This window comes from Poeciliopsis prolifica, unplaced genomic scaffold (genome assembly GCF_027474105.1).
Source record: "Poeciliopsis prolifica strain line A6 unplaced genomic scaffold, Auburn_PproV2 SCAFFOLD003, whole genome shotgun sequence".
Classification (NCBI taxonomy): domain Eukaryota; kingdom Metazoa; phylum Chordata; class Actinopteri; order Cyprinodontiformes; family Poeciliidae; genus Poeciliopsis; species Poeciliopsis prolifica.
Window position 1 is genome coordinate 8,361,839 of NW_026562378.1, and position 20,763 is coordinate 8,382,601.

At 38.8% G+C, this 20,763-nt stretch overlaps 1 protein-coding gene across 5 annotated transcripts in view; it reads right to left on the reverse strand.

Moving 5' to 3' along the window:
* Nucleotides 1–20,763, reverse strand: part of dlgap4b (discs, large (Drosophila) homolog-associated protein 4b) — a 99,418-nt gene that overhangs the window by 26,588 nt on the left and 52,067 nt on the right. For 4 of the 5 annotated variants that reach the window (XM_055026465.1, XM_055026452.1, XM_055026457.1 and 1 more), the window contains exon 3: nt 9,591–9,638. The gene's annotated coding sequence lies outside the window, so the exon portion shown is untranslated. Of the gene's footprint in view, nt 1–9,557; nt 9,639–20,763 lie in introns of all 5 variants that reach the window. The other variant, XM_055026443.1, reaches the window with a different exon arrangement.

A 20,763-nucleotide genomic window follows, 5' to 3' on the forward strand; every position in this document is an offset into this window, starting at 1 on the left:
AACATCTATGACAAAGTGAGAGCAATGCAGATAATGAAATGCTCTGTAGGGATGCCAGAAATGTTTTTGTTGATAATTAAAGGCAAATATTCCCTGGCCATTATTTTGGCTTGTATCAGAACACTTGTATGTTTTATTTTCAGATAACTGGAGTGTCTATAAATTTCTATTCTCATCCTTTATTCAGAAAATAGAAATCACCGGGACATTAATGTGATTAATATTTGAAAAGTTTCAAATATTTAATGAGATAAGGCCTAAGAAAAGGTATATTTAAAAAAAAAAAAAAGATTAGTCAGACAGATGATCATTTAAGGAAAAGAGGGAGTGGGAAGGTTAGGTGGGGGTTAACTATGAAAAAATCAAAAGCTGTTGTTGGTGTCACTGAAAGCAAACACAAAACCTGATGTAACGATAGAAAGTTTCTATGATGCCACATCACATCAGAAATCTAAATATATCAGCAAATTAAAGCGCTAACTCATTCAGAAAACTACAAAGCCACTACAATGTTGAACATTAGCACGCAATTCAGTTGTATAGTAAAATGTTCAAATGTTGGCATCGCACATTTATTAACTCTTCATCATTACAGGGGGTCTTCCTTGCAGTTATTTAAGCACTTTCAATCAGATATGATATAAGGTATTTTGTCATATTACATTTTTCACAGCACAGCTTAAATTGGAATTCAACTTGATTTTCTGTTCCAAGACAAAATGAAAGTCATTATTTCCATCCCGGGTATATTACAAGCCATTCTTAGATTTTGTACCAGACGCTTCCATGTTGCCACTATTTAAGCGTACAGATTTTCAAACCAGCTGCCAGCTTCTATATTGGCACGCCAGTGGGTGGCCAGAATTAGATAAGAGACTGTGCAAAGGACATCGTCCTCTCATCTGAGCAACGGTATACATTGAGGCATTTTGTCAGAGAGGCAACACAGCTCAGCCAGTCCTGAGTCCATCTGGTCCATAGGCTTATAGCTCTGCCCTGAAAGACAGGGGGTGGCTCTGCATGTGCCCGTGTGCTGTGTTGAAAGGCCATGTGTGATGCACGGCAGACGAATGTTTGTACATTATGGGAAAGGAGGACAGGGAAGGAAGGATCAAGAGGAGGTGCGGGGAAAAAGCTTGTAAGGTGTGGTGTTTGACAGCAGCGGAAATGAAACAGATCTGAGAGGAAAGAGGAGGTGTGAAAATGAGTAAATGTGTTGTAAACTGTGCACCGAGCTGGAGAAACATAATGGAGAGCAAAGACAACAAGAAGAGAAAAAGAGGAAAGCAGGGAAGAGTCAACAAATGGTGATGAATGGAATTAAAAAAAAAAATTTTTAGAATATTTTTAATAACAAGTGTGGGTTAAATTAAGCTTTTATTGAGTTTGATTCTATATTTTCAGCCCAGTAGTAGTTTGAGTGTCTAAATGAAGAGAGTTAGGCATCCTGAGTAGGTTTGGGTGAAATGAAACCACCCACTGAATGGCACTAAGAGCAGAGTGTCTGCAGGTGACAGTGGCATATAAGTGGAAACCTAAATGCATGTGTGTCACATCACCATACGGAACTGCATATATGCGTGTGTGTGTGTGTGTGTGTGTGTGTGTGTGTGTGTGTGTGTGTAACACAGCCTAACCTTGTCCTAATTACACTCTATCTATTCCATCAGTGCTGTGCTCTGGCCTATTTTCACAGCTATAAATTTATCACTCTCCCCTCTGTTGTGATAGATGACCCACTCATTTTAGCCCATCTCTGAAGACTGTGAGCCAGATAGGAAGTCAGTGGAAGACAGTGGCACCACTTCACTGCTCACAAAGGCGATGATGGAACTTTCCATGTCCTCCATACTATTCCTGGATTTCAAATCTGCACATTAAAGAAACATGGTGCGCATTCGTGACCGTTTTTGTGCTCCGTTTGATGAGCAAAGTATGACTTGTGTGAAAAACAAAACAAATGAACTTTTGATGTGTGGATGAATGTATCAGCTGGATATTAATTAAACAATGCAGGCATTTTACAGTTAACTTGTAAAAAACTGATAAGGTAGTTGCAGCCTGAGATATTAAAGCTTTGGATAAAATAAGAAACAGTGAGCTACCATTTTAACTATTCCTAATACATGGATTAGTAAGAGGGGGAATTCACTTTGATGCAGGTTATATGACAGAAAGTGTAGGCTCTAAGCAATCCTGCTAACACTATAGATAACTGGAAAGAGACATGATGGAGAAAAAAAGGATGCAGATTTACACTGTGACCATTTTTATAGGGGGATTCCTTCAGTTTGACTAATCTATTTGTTCACTTCCATATGCAGGCCTATGCAAAGTATTACAAAGATTATCTCCTGGTAAGACGTTTTGTACTAAAATGCCAAAGATTAATGATTAACTTGATGCCCCGTGGATTGAACGGAAGCTTTATGCCCTGTAACTCCATCATGTTTTATGACGATTTCACATGTGGGAATAAGAAAAAGGGCGTCTCTCACTGACTGCTGTGCACAGTGAGGGGCAGGGAGGGTTGTGTGCTACAGCTGTGGCCACTGTCTGTAGTTTCCGGGCAAATCCAAATGACTAATGCAAGCAGACAGAGAGAGACGTGCATGCCCACACTCAGGCAAAAGCCTGCTTTATGTTAATGCATGTATATTAAGATTATTTTTCCAGCACAAAGACAGCTTATGAACATTGTTCTCACAGAGATACCTCTCCTCCACACAAATCAAGGATCCACTTCAGAGACCAAACAATCCAAGCATTATCAGACATACTGCAGCCTTCGCTTGAAACGTCTCTTTGATTTCAGTTCACTGCATCAAAGCAGAGAAAAGTTTATTAAGAAAAAGCAGCTAAAAAAATTAACCAGAAAACAAGAAAAACTGCATGGAAATTTTGTTTAGTGAATATTTAATGTTTTGGATGTATTTTCATTTAATAAAAATAAGACCTTGACAGAATTGTTTAATTATCTTTGTGGAAGCCCGTTCTGCCCGACAGCTGCTGCACAGCACATGTGTCAGCATAGAGCTGTGGTCTTTTATGATCAACCGCTGCACAGACATAAATCCCACCAGGATAAGCTTTAAACCCTTCCAACTCTAAAACGTCCTTGGCTTGACACACAAATCGGCCGCTAGCCCTCGGTCTAAGACAAGTCACTTCCTTACTGTTGGAATGGGAAGGTGAGGTATAAGGAAACAGGGTTCTCAGTGGATGCCATGTAGCTCAGAGATGTAATCATGTGTCAAAATCCTAACAGGGACATCACAGTAATACTCTAATACCTATCTGTCGACTTAACACACATGTAGCAAAGAGATATGTATCATATATGTATGTAACTGCATGATGGGCTCAAGGATATCGTTACCACCAGCCACTATATTTAACATTTGTTGAGGCAAAGAACTAAGTTAATAAAGCAGGAGAACATAATTTTCTCTTATAACATTGAAATATCTCACAATGTCAAGCTAGAGAGTACATGTGAGTGTAAGCTTAGCCTACAACTCAATATGAAAACATCTTCAGGTGCAAGACATGACCTTATTTTTAATGTAAAGTGTAACTTGTATTTTCATGTATCTTCATTAACAAACCTGGATTATATTCCTTCCCCCAAAATCTATTCTGATTGTCTATAACAAGTTGGTTCTTTGTAAAGGCGAACACTTGAGAATATAAAGCAGAAAACATTTTTTCTCCATAAATTATGTCCGAAATCAATCATCAATCACCAATCAATAGGCATTGTGGCTCATTATGAATAACATGTCCAAAGACAACTTCACACCACAGATCATATTCCTCTGTAAATGTGAAAGTTGAACAAGAAATGTTCAGTTCAAGATAATTCAGTTTTCCATTTATTAAATATTGTAATAAAGTTCTTAAGTTTAAAAGTTATCTCATACGATTTTACTCGAGTTGAACGAAAAAATCTTCTTATAGGAGGACATTGATTTGAAAACGCTTTATCATGAAGAACTGTAACTGCCAAAAATGTCACATTACATCAACTTAATGGGTGTTAAAGCACATATAAATTGCTGCCACTATTAAATCTTGAGTTTTTACAAACCTGTTTAGATCCAACTACACAAATGGCAGAATGCATTATAAAAAATTAAAGCATGTATGTCAAAATCCTGGTTTGAATAGATATGATCAACCTTCTAGGGCATAAACAGTGATTTATTTTGAAGATCCCAATCCAGTCTGCTTGCAAACGACAAAACAAAAACAACTGGAAAGTAATGCCAAAAAGGAGAGCTGCTGCTGATGTGGCGGTGAACTTCAAAATGCCAAATTGCTCACTGTAAAAATGTCAATGTCTGCAGATTTAGAATATATGTCAGCCAATGAGAGCCACACTGAAAGGGAAGCTGTTGTTTCGCAGATATTTTATAATGACCCAAAGTAACCTGGTGACTTTTTTAGACAATGTTGTCTTTAGATAGAAACTGAAATGAGTTACCACAGCAATTGCAGTTGAACCAGAGGGAACAAAAGTCTGTCATCCATGTTTTTCAGTCAGTTATCAAATTGTCATAAGGTTCAGAAATTGCAGCGCAACTTTGGAATTGCGGTCAATATGTTGAAAATGCCATTCGACCTGACATTATCACAAAGTGATACTTTGGTTATACCATAACTTGCTTTCTGAACCATCTGTTTTCTCATTATTTAAAATGCATACATTTTTGATCCTTCTTCATGATGAAGTAAACTGTCTGAAAGTAGAGCATCATAATAGCTGCTACTTCCTTCTGGGTAGGTGAAGAGACTCTATTTATGTGTCAGTACCCGTGGAATTGTGGATTTGACACACTCCCCCAGGGCTTGAATGCTACTGACTCAATATACAGACGAAAAACACAAAAATAGGCCAATTACTGTATATCTAACTTGCTGTCTTTAACCTGAGTAAAGCCACAGGCCCGTCCAGTTTAAAGACAGCATCACTCAATGTACATTTTGCAGTGTTTTATCTGCTTTACAGACATAATCCTTTGCCTTGCAAGCAAAATAGTTGTGGAAACTGTGCAAGCTTTGCTACTGTAGCTTGTTTTATTGACTGTCAAACATGTGCATGTGGCACAGAAGAGATAGATTCTGTAACAGGACCGCAGACCTGGCTTATTTAGATTGGCAAACTAAGGGAAAAAAAAGAAAAAGCAGCGACAGACTGGGAAGGTAGTGTTACAGAGATTCTAACACAGTGCTGATGAACTTTCTCAGAGATTTTAATTTAATATCACAAGACTGCTGCATGAAAAGTGCTCTGAGTCCCTGTGCAGGGGAATGAAACACTCATATCTAAAGCAGATCAAATCTTTCAGGCTCTGGCCTGGGGCTCTTTGTCTTCACTCATGTTTGACTTGTTGGACTTTTTAAAACAGTTAAATCTATTTAATATATTAAGATGTTTAACCTAGAAATAAAAAAACTCCCTTTTTTATTGTGGCATCAGTACATACCTATGTGTGTCGTCTTGTGCTTGTCCTTATTCATCCTTTTATATCTATCTAGTTATTATGTGTATGTTTTGATGCTCTTTATCTGTTGTGATCAATATGTCCTGCACAGTATTGTATAACTTTGTGCAAAGAGGTGAGTAGTATGTGAAGGCAACAGAAGATCTAACAGGATCGCTAACATAGCAAGCAGCTCAGGAGTAAAGCAGTGGAGAGGTTTAAAGCAGGGTTATGTTATGAAAACCATGTCCAAAGGGCCAAACATCAGCACTATGCATTGAAAATGCAAAGACTCCAACCACTGATAATCTGGGCAAAGAAAGATATTTTGACAAACACAGCCAATAGACCCAAAGTAATTCTGGAGGAGAAGCATAGACCCACTGACAGTTCAGCAGACTCGGTACCATTGGGGGGTCAAAATTTCAACATCTGTTATTTTCAGCCGGAGTGGTTTGCTTTCACACTGCACTGTCAAACAGTCCAAACTAATTGAAAAACTTGTTCACCCTGCTGCCTGTTGTGATGCTGCACCAAGAATTTCTAGAGGGAAATGACACTAAAACTTCTGAAGAGGTTCTTTGCAAAATGCAAACTAAAAAAGGAATATTAGAGGTCAGATATGAGAGGTTGTAGGATTTCTCTTTTGTCTTTGGTAAAAACATAAAACAAACCCACAAGCAGGCCTGCTAGAGTTAGACTGACATGTTTGTTTAGGTTGTATTGTTCACTTCCTGCTTTTGGAGTGGCCTCCGGTCCACTTGGCATTCACATATGCATTCAATCTGCGCTAGAGTTCACTTCAACCAAACTGAGACCTATTTTGTAGTTGAACCAGAGTTTGTTTTTTTTTTGTTCGGCATCTGATTTGCTTGTACATTAAGCCCTCTGCAAACAAACCAGAATTTATAGGCCAACAAGTCAGAATTCAATTAAAGTCAAGTAAAAAGAGCTGCTGTGAATTGACCCTTAAATGAATTATGCAGCTTAGTAATGATTTAGGATCATGTAGCATCAAACAATGGAAAGTAAAATGGAGCTTTCATTTTAATTTTAATACAGAGAATACAATGATAAACCACCATGTTCACCATGAGTTATTGTTTGGATAATGAGTGCACTCTAACACAAAGCATGTTTCCAGTTTTACTTTTCACCGCTTCACTCTTGACAGCTTTTGTAACGTAACAGGGAAAACACTTCATACCGCAACAGACAAAACAGGAGGAAACAGAAGATGCTGTCCACTGTGAATCAGGGGAATTGCCCAGATCTCATTCTCTTACTGTGAAGAAAGCAAGAAAAGAATAATCAATCACAGCCATCCAGCTTTGCCCAACTCTCTTTTCAGCACTCTGATTCAGAAAGACCTCAGCTTTGATTGTAATGTTGCATCATTATTGAGGGTGCTTCCTTTCCACCTGTGCTTTCATTGATCCTGGGCAAATTCTACTTGTATCACTTTGACCTGAAAAATAAAGTATGAAATTAACCTGCAGCACAGGATATTGTATGATTAGTCAGTTATCAAGCCGCCTTTGTGCAGAGCCACTGTACAAAAACAAGCATCAAATGAAACCCCCAGATCCAATTCTAACACCTCTAGCATGTCCTATTGTGAGCGTGACGGCTGCTCTCATCTTCCACCCGGGGGAAAGAACTGGAGACCAGCGACTGGAGCTTCCTGTTATCTCCAAACTGCAGCATCACAGCTGGTAGTGCGCCTGATTGTCGAGAAAAACTGGGAACATGAGCACACATGAGTGGGCAGTAGTTTCTGTTCAAACCGAAGAGTGTACGAATGTCAGCTTCATTTGTACACTAATGCCTCCATTTGTATAGGTGATAGAGGAGTAAGTGCACAGTAAATATAAGAAGTGTACACAACCCAGTAAAAAATGAATGTTTTTTATGCAAAAAAAGGAGTAGAAAAGTTAGAACAAGCCAGAGCAATGTGCCATGAAAAAATTATGAAAAAAGTCACAAAAGCAAAAATGGAGAAAAAAGGCAAAAAAAACCCAAACCCATAAGTTGCTGAGAAAATACTGATTTTCGTTTATTTTATTTTATTTATTTTTTGTTCAAAATATATAAGAAATTATAAGTAAATCAGTGCATGCTTTTAGTAGTTTCTGAGGTTATAAAAAGACAAACTTTGTGTTTAAAATCAGCTTAATTAACGAGAAAATTGGAGATGTTTCAATGGATGGAGTAAACTCACAGCTAATTAACATGCCAGGCTGCGTTCATTGGGCATTAACACACGTTTCTTATTGATTAAAGATGAATAAGATGAAAGTTTGAAGGAAACATATTGCTATTCATCTCCACCACATCAACCTAACCCACACTGGTAACTGGAGAATTGGAAAAAAATGACTCAGGCCTAGCACTGCTGATGGGTCTGGGCCAAATGCTCACCGATGTTTGGCCCAGATGATTTTTGCTGTCTTGGGAAATGCAAGCATCAAAGAGAATTCTCCAAACTGTTGCGAAGCTGCAAACTTTCTGCAGAGTACAATATATGATTCTTTAGCGTCATAAACAGAGAAGTCTGATCATAATGGACACCTATGAGCCAAAGAGCACATACCCCTGTTTTGAGGATGACAACAGAAAGTCCCATATTTGCTAAATAGTTAGTATGAACCAATGCTAGCTATAGTCAACATTCACACTTTGGTCAAAGAACTGAGCATAAAGTCAGTACTGACAGGCAATATTTTTAAAGGTGTAATAAATACACAGAAACTTCTTGGGTAAATAAAGGTCATTTTAAATCTAAACCTATCATGAGTAAGAATTATTTTGAAGGAACGAGAACTATTACTGGCAATAACATCACTACAACCTCAATTCATAAAATCCAAAATATAAATCCTATCCATTTTAGATATTAGACACTTTAAACCATCGTTTGGGCTTCAGACTTACTCAGGATGCTGGGTCAAGCCCATAATCAGACACTATGTGGGTGTATGACTCAGGACTGGGCTATCAAAACATCTCAAAATAGAATATTGTGGGGTTTTTTGTTCAGTAATGTTAACAGTGCAGCCCAGTAGTCCCAGCTGAAGTAGATTTGAGTGAAAAGTCCTGCCTTTGCTGACAAAGCGTGCCCACGGAAAACAAACACACTTATCAACACCCAGTAAAATTCCTATCACCACTTATTTTAAAGGAATTGTTTCCAATGAATGTCTTGCAGTGGTGATTACCATATGACATTTCTTATACAGGTATTCAAGCAAAACCTTTGCACAGACCATGTCAGATTAAAGCATTCACTACCAAATAAAGGTCAAAAACAACTTTTTTTCATAAATGTATCTTTGAATAGAGAAATTAGATGTTTATTATTTATGTGCATATCATGTAGCTTTATATCATGTAGCTTTAGGTCAGAAAGTTATTTTACAAATAGTGCTAAATTGCAAATAGTGCTAAAAAGTATAGCTAATGTATTCTAAATAATTCATGTAGGCTACAGATAAACATTAAGTAAATAGGATTTTATTTTATTTTTTGCTTTGCACTATCAAAACTGGAGTTTCTACTACACATCGAAAAAGTATGAAAGGAAAACTAAATCCTCATAAAACTTTTGAGTCGAGCGGTTATCTCTGAGGATTGCATCATCTTATCATTAGAATGAGCAGGACTTTCCAGGCATTCAGGGACCTGCTCTACCCAAGCTTTTAATGGAAGCATATCAGTTTGGAAAAATCCAGGGAAAACATCCACCTCCTCATTCATTATTGATAACACCCTAAGCCTTGGTTGCACTCGGAATGACAGACCTAAACCAGCAGTCGCGAGATGTCCGTAGAATAACAGAGTGGAAGACTTGTGTTTGAAATATGAATTATACGTCTTCGTGATTGAGTCCTGTTTTGACAGAGCATTGGCGTTTGCCGAGAATAAAAATTAGCTTCTGATAAATTGTGTCGGAGGTGAAGTGAAGTGAAATAAACGTTAGAGGTTCAGAATTGCATTTCTACTGCACACGTATGCATTTGTGTACTCAATTATACCTCTTAGTCAGTTTAATTAAATTAAAAGCAACATTACCAGCTAAGTCCAGAGGTCAGCCAAGGGACTTACATTGGCAGCTCATTTCTCAGAAGTCTCGACCTCAGACGAAGACGATTCCTGGAAGAAATGCAAGAAAAACTGTGTCAGACATGCCATGCTTTATTTGTTAAGTTAAGGACAACCATGGCTGTTTTAAGATGCACGCAAACACCCACACGTATACCCCATGTAAATTTGCAGACTCAGAGAGAGCTGACGATGAATCTGTGTCATGCAGCGTTGAAAATCAGTTTACAATAATCAGATTCTGAAAAACTGCCTGAGGGCGACTCGTATGCAAGCACTGGCCCGCAAAGGAGCAAGCAGCTCCACCTTGATGTCTACTTCACTGTGCCCTACTTCCTCTCTGGTTCCTGCCTCCTGCTGCACCTCAGAGGGGAAAACAAAAGCACTAGCACGCTTTCACAAGTTTCAGTCGCTGCAGTCTCCCACTCATCTGCAACTTGGGTGGATAGAAAATGTCGGCGGTGTGAAGGAAGCTAAGACAACATTCAACTAGGGGTGCCTTTCATCTCTGCAAGCAGGTGTTCACTCACCAAGCTGAGTGATATGGCTGCACACGTTGGATGGAACAATACTTGGACATGAGATAGAGAGTGTGCACCAAAGTGCCTTTCGACAACTTCTCTTTATCTCCTGCTGCTGATGTCAAGTGGAGGGGAGATAGAGTCTGAGCTTCTTGGCACCACTTTGACAAGTGCCTTATAAAATCTGTGAGGGAACAAATCCCTGGAGTCATGCATCAAAGTGCATCCAAGAACTCTTCTTTTGTATTATGGATTCATCTTTTCCTCATGATTCAGTAAAAGCCCTTTGTTCTCGCAGCCTCACAAGTAATATATTCAGCATGCACAAACTTGATGCTAAAATTCATAATTTCTTTCCTTCATTCAAACTGAAGTCATATGATATTTAAAGCTCATCCATAATCTCTTTAGTATTTGAATTAATGCCACAGTTAAAGGATTACAAGATCCGTGTGCAACCAAAACAGACAGACTGAGTGCAGAAAAAGGAAAAATCACTAACAGCAAAAAATTCCCATCTGTTACAAAATAGATCAAGGTCATAGACTCTGTGAAAAACTCAGCTGCCCATCATATTTAGAGCCTTAACATCTTCTCTGTACTATAAAACCAGCTGTTACAGATTTAAGTGTCTAAAAGAACACCCATTTAAGGAGACTGAATTGGCTACGTGGCTGTATTTGTAAATAACCATTACTAATGTATTTTTTTCCATATTCAATGATCTACCAATCATTTGGTAATGGTAATTTAATTCTCCAGTAGTCTTGGCACCACACTCAGGAAGAGCGCAAAAGAAAAAGACAAGAAAAAGGTCAGGGTGTTCCATCTGTCCGTCAGTCCCTGAAACTACCAAAAATAATAAAACATGTATGGTAAAAAAGCATGTGGGATCAGTGTGACCCCAGTGGGACCGGACACTAGGGGTGTAACAACTCCTCGAATGATTCAAGGACCTTGATTATTAAAAATTACTCAAGGAAAATGTACCTGCCTCGAAGCTTCGTAGAATTATCTTTTATTATTTAGCGCACCGTGCTCCGGCTGGATCATTATTTGTGTTGGGCAGTCCGCTCTCTTCCACCTATCAGTTGTTGCTATGTGCTAGCATAGCAGCAAAGTCTCCGGGTTTGTGTCGGTTTTCTGGGGGGACAATAAGCATTTTGAAAATGACGGACGCAATGGTTGGAGAACGACAGCTTTACTCGTCCCGGAACTGCGCAGTTACCACTTCATGGCGAGTGATGGGAAGGTTGCTGCCAGTTATATAGGACAGATCACAAAGGACTAACTTATTGCTGCAACAGTTGAGTACCGAAGTCATTATATTGTTGCTTAATTGTGGCAGAAAACTCATTACAAAATGTTTCTCAGTTACATGATTTTGAGAAGTCAAGAGACGATGTATCTGCCCTGATCGTACACCACATCTGTAAAACAGTGGAAAATAGTTGCACAATGGTTGTTACCTTTGATTTTTTGGGGAGGGGACAGAATCAACAAACTCAAAAGTCAAAAGTGCTGTGACCTTTTGCAATAAAATGTCAAGAAAATTGCAAAAACAAGCTGCCACACATACACGCACACCCTAACAGTGTGAAATGCTGTCTGCTATTGGCGTCAAAGTGTTGCTCAAAAGGGTCTGAGTAACAAGAACAAAAAAATAACCCAGCGTAGACATATCAATAAAGAATGAATTTATTTGACATGGTAAAAGTAGCTGTAAAGAAAGCAGGAGAGCCACTGACAAAAACAATAAACCTTTATGGATAAAGCTAATCCATCATTCCCTATTCTACGTACAGCTTGAGCCGCACCAGGGAGGCATTAAGATTCCCATCACCTACTCACAGAACAGATTCACCATTTTAAGCCCCTTCATAAAGCTTAGGTGAACTTGAATAAAAGACAAATGAAAGACACTTCATGGAGTTTTTAGGGAATGAATTGTGAATGGGATTCATGCCAAACTACTCCTGAATGACTTCAGTGCCTACTGCAGATTTGAGAGATTAATGTCAAACTGCACTTCACGGTGCTGGGTTTGTTGGGGTAAAGTAAAAATAAATTAGAAATGAGATGGGGAAACTGATTGAGGTATCAGGCTGTGGATCTGCTGATTGGGCTCTTTATGTAGGGAATGCATTATAGATGTCTGCGCAGAGCCTGGAGGAAATATCTTTCTCTGCTGGAATGCTGTGGACAACATTCACCCATGCGCTGCGAGTTCTGCTGAGAAGAGAAAGTATTCCAGTTGCCAGATGTTGACCCATACTGTGGTTGGCTTTTGAGCCACCCTTGATTTCTGTAGATGTTTCTTAAAAGTCCAAGATATTTTTTGACATTTAAAAAAAAAAAAGTCATCTTGAGCTATTGTTCACTGGGCTCAGGTAAAAATGTCATTGGACATTCACTGCTGACACCTATATTATGAATCATTTCAAGCATGATTAATGAAAACACTTTCAGCAACTTAGCCTAATAAGTTTTAAATTGCGACTAAAGCTTAAGCACATCTGGACTCCGCAACGATACAATACAGAGTGATGTTTCTTTCCTCTCTGACAATGGAAAGGTCCAAAGTTCATCTTTCAGACTGATTTTGAGAAAATGAGACTAATGATTTTTGAAACCATCTGAAATCCAATTATATGAGGAATCATCAAGCATGTAATGATTATTAAATAGCTCAGCATGTAAATGGTCCAACGGGCTGATTAGGCATGATAGAAACTGCACCAAGCTGATGGGGAACAGGCTGGTAAAAAGGCCAGCAGACGTGGGAGCCCTTCAGAAATCTGTTGGGCCATTTCATGAAGACGAGCACAAGAACTTCTCCTGCTTATGCAAGTTGTAGTGTTGAGGAAACAGATGGGAGGCTTTATAAGTGTGACTGAAGATGAAGTGAAGCAGTGAGCCAGCTCCTTCGGAAAAAGCCACACGCTCATTTCACCCGAATCCCTGACTGCTGTAATTATGTTAATCACTTAGGAGCAGGCGACAGACCCAGAAACTGGTTCCCATGGGGCACTTTAACAACCTCGCCTGAGTGTGCGTGACATCAAAACATGTGGTTTTGTTACCTTCATTTATTAGCTTTCATTTGAAAATCACCCCTTTGAATCACACTGACCTCTATCTCAACAAAGTTGAGTCTTGGAGTGAGTAAAAGTGAAGAACAAAGTTTCCAATTGTAAATCTATTTGTCACAGAAAACAGTTAATTTATGTCTGGTAAATAAAATGTGTATATTCAGACTTTCATGAATCTCTATTAACTAGCTTTTCCAAGAACTTTACCCTTCCCATCATTATGGATCAATCAGTTGTGGGGATATAACTGACTTTTGCAAGTGTCCAATTACAACCATGTGTGTTTGGATGAATTAAAAAAAAAAGCTCCATAGTTTCGAGTACAACATTCAAAAGACAAATTTAGTTGATCAGCAACACACTTTATAGTTTCTGGTGGCAATTCATTTGTGTCAGATTCAAAATGTACTGTCCAAACCTGCACTGTATTGTTTTTGTTTTACACCTTTTAAAATTTGTTCAAACACAATTTATGATTTGTTAAACGTTTTGGTCAAACATTAAAAAAGATACATTTCAGAAAACACTAAAGTCTGAGAGGTATTTGCAGCCTCCGATTCTGCTATACATAAAAACCAAATAAATTATATTTCCGGCATTAGGACCTCCTTGGATAGGATTATGTCCTAAAAGTCAGTATTTAAAGGAAAAGTCGCTCCTACCCTAGATTATTACAGATTCTTTAAAACTTAGCTTGTGATTTATGAAACCTTTGTTTAAGGAAACAAAACCATTGAGACTGAAAAATAATTCAAACATAATTTTGTCTCATTCTGATGCACCAAATAAATCAATTAAGTCATAAGCTTATTGCATTGTAACACCAGGATTTGGTGTGTTTGAATGAGATCCCACTTTGTTAGTAATGAATTAAGTGGTATTTTCCTCTTTGTGTGTCGTGTCCTGGCAGAATTAGACAAAGTGTGGTGGGCTGAGCTGGGTTGCAGTATTGGAGGCAGTCTTACTCTACCAAAGCGGGAAAAATAAAATTTTGCTCTTGTTTCACAGCGGACTTTATTAAATTATGTCCAGAAAGCCAGCTGGACAGGCCATAAAAATTATTAGGAGACAGAGATGTTGAGGACAAACAAGAAAAAAAAAAAAGAGGAACCAGAAAAATCACAAAAAAAAAGAAAACAAAAGCATACAAATGATAAATTGATCACTGCCATGTATATATGAAAACGTCTGCAGAGGTGACGCCAGACATTATCTGGATTTAAAGGGTGAATATTATGTAAAGTAAATTTTTTTTGAGCCTAAAACTTGTCGAAGAATACTTGAAAGATTGCTTTGATTCTTTCATGCATGTTTGGTGAATCCTTGAATCGTCCCTGGAAGCCATTCGGGGTTCCTGAACTCCTGCTCTCACCAAGCGCCGTCAAGAAATCCACCCAGCTCCATTTGAAACCACCTCCACCTCAAACAGCTCACTAAGCCACTCAGAGAAAACCCACGTTCTGATCCTGAAAAACCCCACTCCAGTGTTTTTGCTGTTGTTTTGCAAGCAATTACAAAAAATTTTCTCAAACTGTTAATTGAAAATTTTCTTCTCACTAACTATTCATGTTTATATAACACTTCCGAATGATGCATTATCTCCATAACTCTATCACATTTGAGCTGTAATATTTGCAACTAGTTAAGCATATTTCAAGTCATAGTGAATAGATATGTGAATTTAACCATTAAGTGAGTAAGGGAAGCAGGTTGAGGCGGGTTAATAACATATGAACTGGTGACTCAGGCTGTACCTTTTGCATAAAAAGTCAGACAGCAAAATTAAGTTGAACATAAAACTCTGTCAGGGGAGTGCAGGTTTCTTTTTGTGAATTAACAAGTTTGGCTCCAGAAACTCCAAATCAAACATTTGATCCCTTGGGAGCGAACTGTCAGAGCAAGGAAAATATTAATTTCTGTTTTTATAATACATTGAATTCGTGCATACAATGTCGATTATTGTACAGCAGCAATATCCACTTGAATCTCTTGGAAGATTAGAAATTAAAAAGTGGGCTGCTGAATTAATTAAACTAAAGGATGTGATACATCCTCGTATCTGGAATATTCCAATAACATTGCAAAGCTCCAGTTACATTCTTATTAGAGCATAAAAATAAGATTCCAGAAAATCTTGTGAATATCAACTTTAACCCATCTATGTGTTTTCATTAATACTCGCTCAAAACCAGCATGAGACTTTGACCAAACCAAATGTAGATCTTGTGATAGTTGTGTCTTAGTTAGGGATTCTGCATGTGTTTCAGCTTTAGCAGGCAAGTGGCAGACGGCATAAAAGGAGACTGCTGGTCTGAATGCAGACCGACTGTGAAAGCAACATGCCAGCTCTGCAGGATCTGGCTCAAAAGGGAAATACTCTGCCTTTAAACTAATAAACACATACACACACAAGCACGCACACACACGCACAGTCAGATAAATGCACAACAACATGGACCCTAAGAGATTCACCTTCATAGACCTGCACATACACACAGCACTAAAGAAGACCAGGAAGTTAAGGCAGACAACACCTGTCGCTCTGTCTGGCTATCCTTCTGCCACTGCACAGGGGAGAAAAGTGGAAAAGAGGGAAGCTGAAGCTTATCTCTCTTTTTTTGAGCAATACATGCTTAACAACGTAGACGACCACCATCTTGGGTTTCATTGACAGATGGGTGAACACAGCATAGAAAGAGCGGGGGTGAAGAGCTGGAAATATAATCTTGCATGGCTGTCTTCTAATTGCCTCAGCGCATAAGTGAGTTATTTGATATCTGCTTAATTAACTGACTGAAGATGTCATGAAGTCAATCCTAAAAGTAAATTTATTGCTACGCAATGGAAGTACAGTTTTTAATACAGAGTTTATTATCAGCTTAGATTCTAAGACTTGTATGTATTTGGTGAATGGATGTGTTTGTATCTAGTTATACGTTCCTTGTTCGTTTTCTTTTTAAAACTGCTTAATGAGGGATTAGTCTGAGCTGCAGCCAGTATTTAATAAGGATATCCTCTGCTCTATTACTGGTTCACACTTGCCTACAAACAACCCCCCACCCCCAAACTGGCTGACTCTTCTGGCACATCAGACAGCTGGCTGTTTTTCACATATGAGGGGAATGAGTGTCATCAAGCAGAACTCCTCTGCAGGGCAGGCATGCCAAAAATCTAGAGCAGGTGCATGATTTTATCGTCACAAATCTGCTAGGGATCTTAATATGTACAATCCAATGTCAGCAAGCAGGAAGGAAGCTCACTTGCAAAAACATTCATGTTGCCTAAGCCTTCACACATTTTGTTCTGTTGCAAAATGTTACAGGCATAATCGGAACATTGTATTTTGCTATAATTTCATGTAATTAGACGAGCAAGAAAAAGGATCAACAATTTTCCTCAAATAAAAAGTTGAAAATTGTGGTATTCGGTATTCAACCATCTCTGCCCTGCAATATTTTGCATGACCACCTTTTGCTGCAGATATGTAGAGTCCTTTTGGTATCTCTGTCTCAGCTTTGCTCATATCAAAACAGAAATTTCTGCTCATCCTTTGCATAGTAACTCAGTCAGACAGCATCTGTGAACACCGCTTTTGAAATTACATCTGGACTCTGACTGGGTTATCTTCACACATAAATAAGACATCGCAGCCTCAGTCTTCAGTCTTTCACATGGTCTCTTCTAGAATTGTCTTAACAGATCTATGATTGTCGTTTATCATTCTGCAGTATGTAGCATTTAAGTCTGGTCTCGTCTCAGCAGAAATAGTTTTTCTTGAATGTTCACTGCATGTTCAACTATGTTATCTGAAATGCTGGAATGTGAGTCTTTGCTCCAGCCTCAAGTCGTCTGCAGTGTTACTCTTTATTTAGCTCCATCCATCATCCCATCAGGTGGGATAGGCTTCCCTGTTCTTCCAACAGGACGATGCTACCACCACCATGTTTCACTGTAAGATTGGTAAAGTGGTGTGCAGTGTTGGGTTTAATATTGGTGTTCTTTCTGGAATATTGGGCTAAAAGAGGCTGAATTTAAACACACTGCACACTTGTCAGATTTCTATTTGTAAAAAAATGAAAAACATTTAAACAAATCATTATTTTTCTTTTCAAATCACAATTACTTATGAAAATGTTCAAGGGGTATGACTACATTGGCAAGGCACTGTAAGTCAGCTAACTTAGAACAATTATTCAAATGGACAGCATTATTCTTAAAAGCTTTCTATTGTGTCCGAGGTAAGACTGGCAGTGAATCCTGTCTCCCCACTTAAAACCTCAACAAGCAGAGAGATAGGCTTGTGAAAGGTGCAGTCTCGCAATCTCAGCTTTTCTCAGTGCCTTCAGCAGCGCAGTTCCTGGTTAGACCTCCAGCCAAGCCGTGTAAAACAAGCAAGGCAAATTCATCAGCAAAGCCGTTACAGGAACACCAAAGCATTCTCTTACTCAGCAAGCCTGCTCGGTATTATCATGGATAAAAGCAAGTAAGCCACAGGTTTACAAGCGATCACATGAGGCCGACCACTGTGTGTGAAAGTGTGTTCTTGCTCGTAACAAGATTATTTCTCATGTCTGGAGGGGGCCTCACTAAATAAATATAGCCAGAGAGAGTGGGGAGAGGTCTCAGGGAAAATAACTGCGCAATATGAAACCCCGGTTTCCTCTTAATTTGGCAGGTAGCATCCATTAAACTGCAATTACTTTTATTAAGCTCTCTTCACTGACTTTATTGCAGGGTGAAGCTCAGTAGACAATTTTAAAGCTCCATTGGGAGACATAGATTTGCATGTGTAACCGAATCAGGTCCATTCATTTATGACCCATTGAATGCCCATAGCATCACCGATGATTTGATAAATTGAATTAGGCAATAATGTTGCCTGAAATATGGCTGGAGATAACGCCAACATCCTGGCATCATGTGGCAGCGATATGTAATTCAACACCTTGTTTATCAGTTTCGAAGGCCTGCCGGAGGAAAAAGGTCGAACCTGCTTCCCTCCCTTCCCCCTTGCTGTATTGTTAGACTTGGACATTGCGTCATGGGCTCCTTTATGAGTTACAAGCTGTTTAAGAGCAGAGAATGGGGGGAGAGAGGCAGGAGAGAGGGCCAGGCGACAGCGCCCTAAGTGAAACAAATGACATGCTTGAAGCACTGGACCAGACAGCTCAGATTTATGGGAAACGAAAGGTGCGTCGGTGTCAGTCAGGAGTCTTTGCGCGAGAGGAGCCAATTGAATTTCCCAGAGCCAAAGAAGACAGATGCATACAGACCTAGGTACTCTGCTTCCTCTGCCGTCTGATACCTCAGAGAGGTCGGCGAAAGGGCAGCAAGCACGTCGCGTTTAACAGACAAACAAGGAGGGAGGAGTGGCACGTTGAAAAGTAGGACAAGAACAGAATGGGCTACTGTAAAAACCCATGGGATATTCAAGGATAAAGAACGACCACTCAGAATGAGGGCAGAGTGCCGCGTTTACTGAGCTGGAACAATGGCCTGTTAAACCAGCGTGACAGCGAAAGGTCAGGGTGCATGTTTATATGCTTTCATTTAAGTCTCATACAATTTTATGCTGGACAGTGGCAATAAATTCACCTGCTGTATGAAAACTGCTTTTTTCATCTTTTTGTTCCCCCACAAACAGCCTTGAATGTAAAGCATTTTAAAGATGATCAAATGCCAGACATCTTCATGACATATTGGAAGCCTGATGGGTGACTCACTGACATGCAGTTAATTTAAGCTTCTGTGAGCTTGAAATCCCCAAAGACAGGATGTATCAGAGTCCTAATTATATCCTAGTTTGACCTGGAAATGAAAGCAAATAATTGGAATAAACTTTTTCTTTCTTCTTTTGGAAGTTCCCTCTTCTATGCGATCCACAATCTAAGAAATGAAAACAAAAAACAAAAACACAATCCCGTTATATCTATCGTGCTATTTTCAGAGAAAGTGCCAAAACATAAGCAGCTTCTGCACACTTCTAGAGGTGAAGAAAGAGGGACGATTGGCCATGCAAGCTTATACTGCGCAGCCAAAGACTATTTTCATAAGATGTGAACTCCACTGTTTTGTTTTTTCTTTTGACAAATCTGGACAATCTGTGAGCCATAGCGAAAGTTCCTGCTGTGGATCAGCAGTAATCTCATTTTCTGTATATCACTGTGCAGCCGTTCCTTCAAGAATATTTGATTTGCTCATACTGGAACAAAACAAAACAAAAAAACCCATCATTTTATTTATGTCAGAACAGAAGACCATTTTGTTAGCAGACCAAACTGCTCAGTAAAACTGAATGCTACCAAAGATATAAATACAATAAATAGAAATAATAAAAAAAACATCTTAATTAGGGAGTCAGATCCACTTTTTTCACTTCTGATACTGATACAGATATCGCTCAATAACCATCCGATACAGGAAAAAAATTGTCAAATTTACTTAAGACTGAATTACGCTTTTATGTGATAACTTTGCACCAGTACAGCACATGTCAATACACCACTGCTTTACAAAGATGGTCAAACATGTAAAAACAACCCAACTTTAACTTGTTCAGTCATTGCAACTGGTGTGAAAATGCTCAGTTTGACTGCGTTGGTCAAAGGTAAAAATAATGGATTGTGTTAGTTGGTCACAAAAATATAAATAAGACACATTAAAGTTGCTAATTATGACAAAATGTAAAAAATAAAATAAAATAAGTGGCATGAATATTATGCAAGGCACTGAAATATGTTTTGAATCCCAACATTTCTGGAAATTGATCAGTGGAAAGTCAGTGCATTTGGTGTTATCTTTTGATTTTCTTACTTCAGTAACTGTGCAGTGATTAGTGATCAAGAGCCTTCGTCCCGGATGAAAAATGAAATAACTCGGGCTGCATACCAATGTGCAGAAATCTCTGCGGCGCTCTGATGTAACCTTTAAATTTCCTTTCAATCAATTCACTGTGTCTGTGACATGGCGGGCATGTCGTATCACACCTGGCTGTGCAGGCTCTCTCTGGTGTTGTTGGAACCGACTGTTTGTGTAACATGCAATTTCATGATAAATACAGCCACAAAAAAAAAAAATGTTTTATGGGTTGACGTGCAAAAATTTGTTGCCTTCCCATGATGCACACAGCTTGCTTGTGTCAGTTGTGCTTGCAATGCCTGAGATTTCATTTGAAGCTGAGGCAGCTTGTGAAGCTCAACAAGACTTTGATCTACAATTTTGCAGTGAGTGACTTTGATGCCATGCTGCAGATTTGGACTCACGAGTAAACTGAAGCAGCAGTAAAGCAGACATTAACACTTGCAGCCTAAAGTTGAACGAATTTGAGAAATGCAATTATTTGAGCAGATATTGTACTTTAGGGTTTACTCTCATTAAAATGGGAATCAGTAGTTTTATACGAAATTAGTCTACTGAGGTTGACTAAATTAGCTGTAATAATTTCTGCAAGTCGTCAAATGTCAGCTGGAGTTTTCTACTTCAGTGCTGTTTGAGCATCATTTGTTCAGGACAAACACTGGAGGGGTTTTAAATTATCACAAAACTTTTATTTTAAAGTTTAAA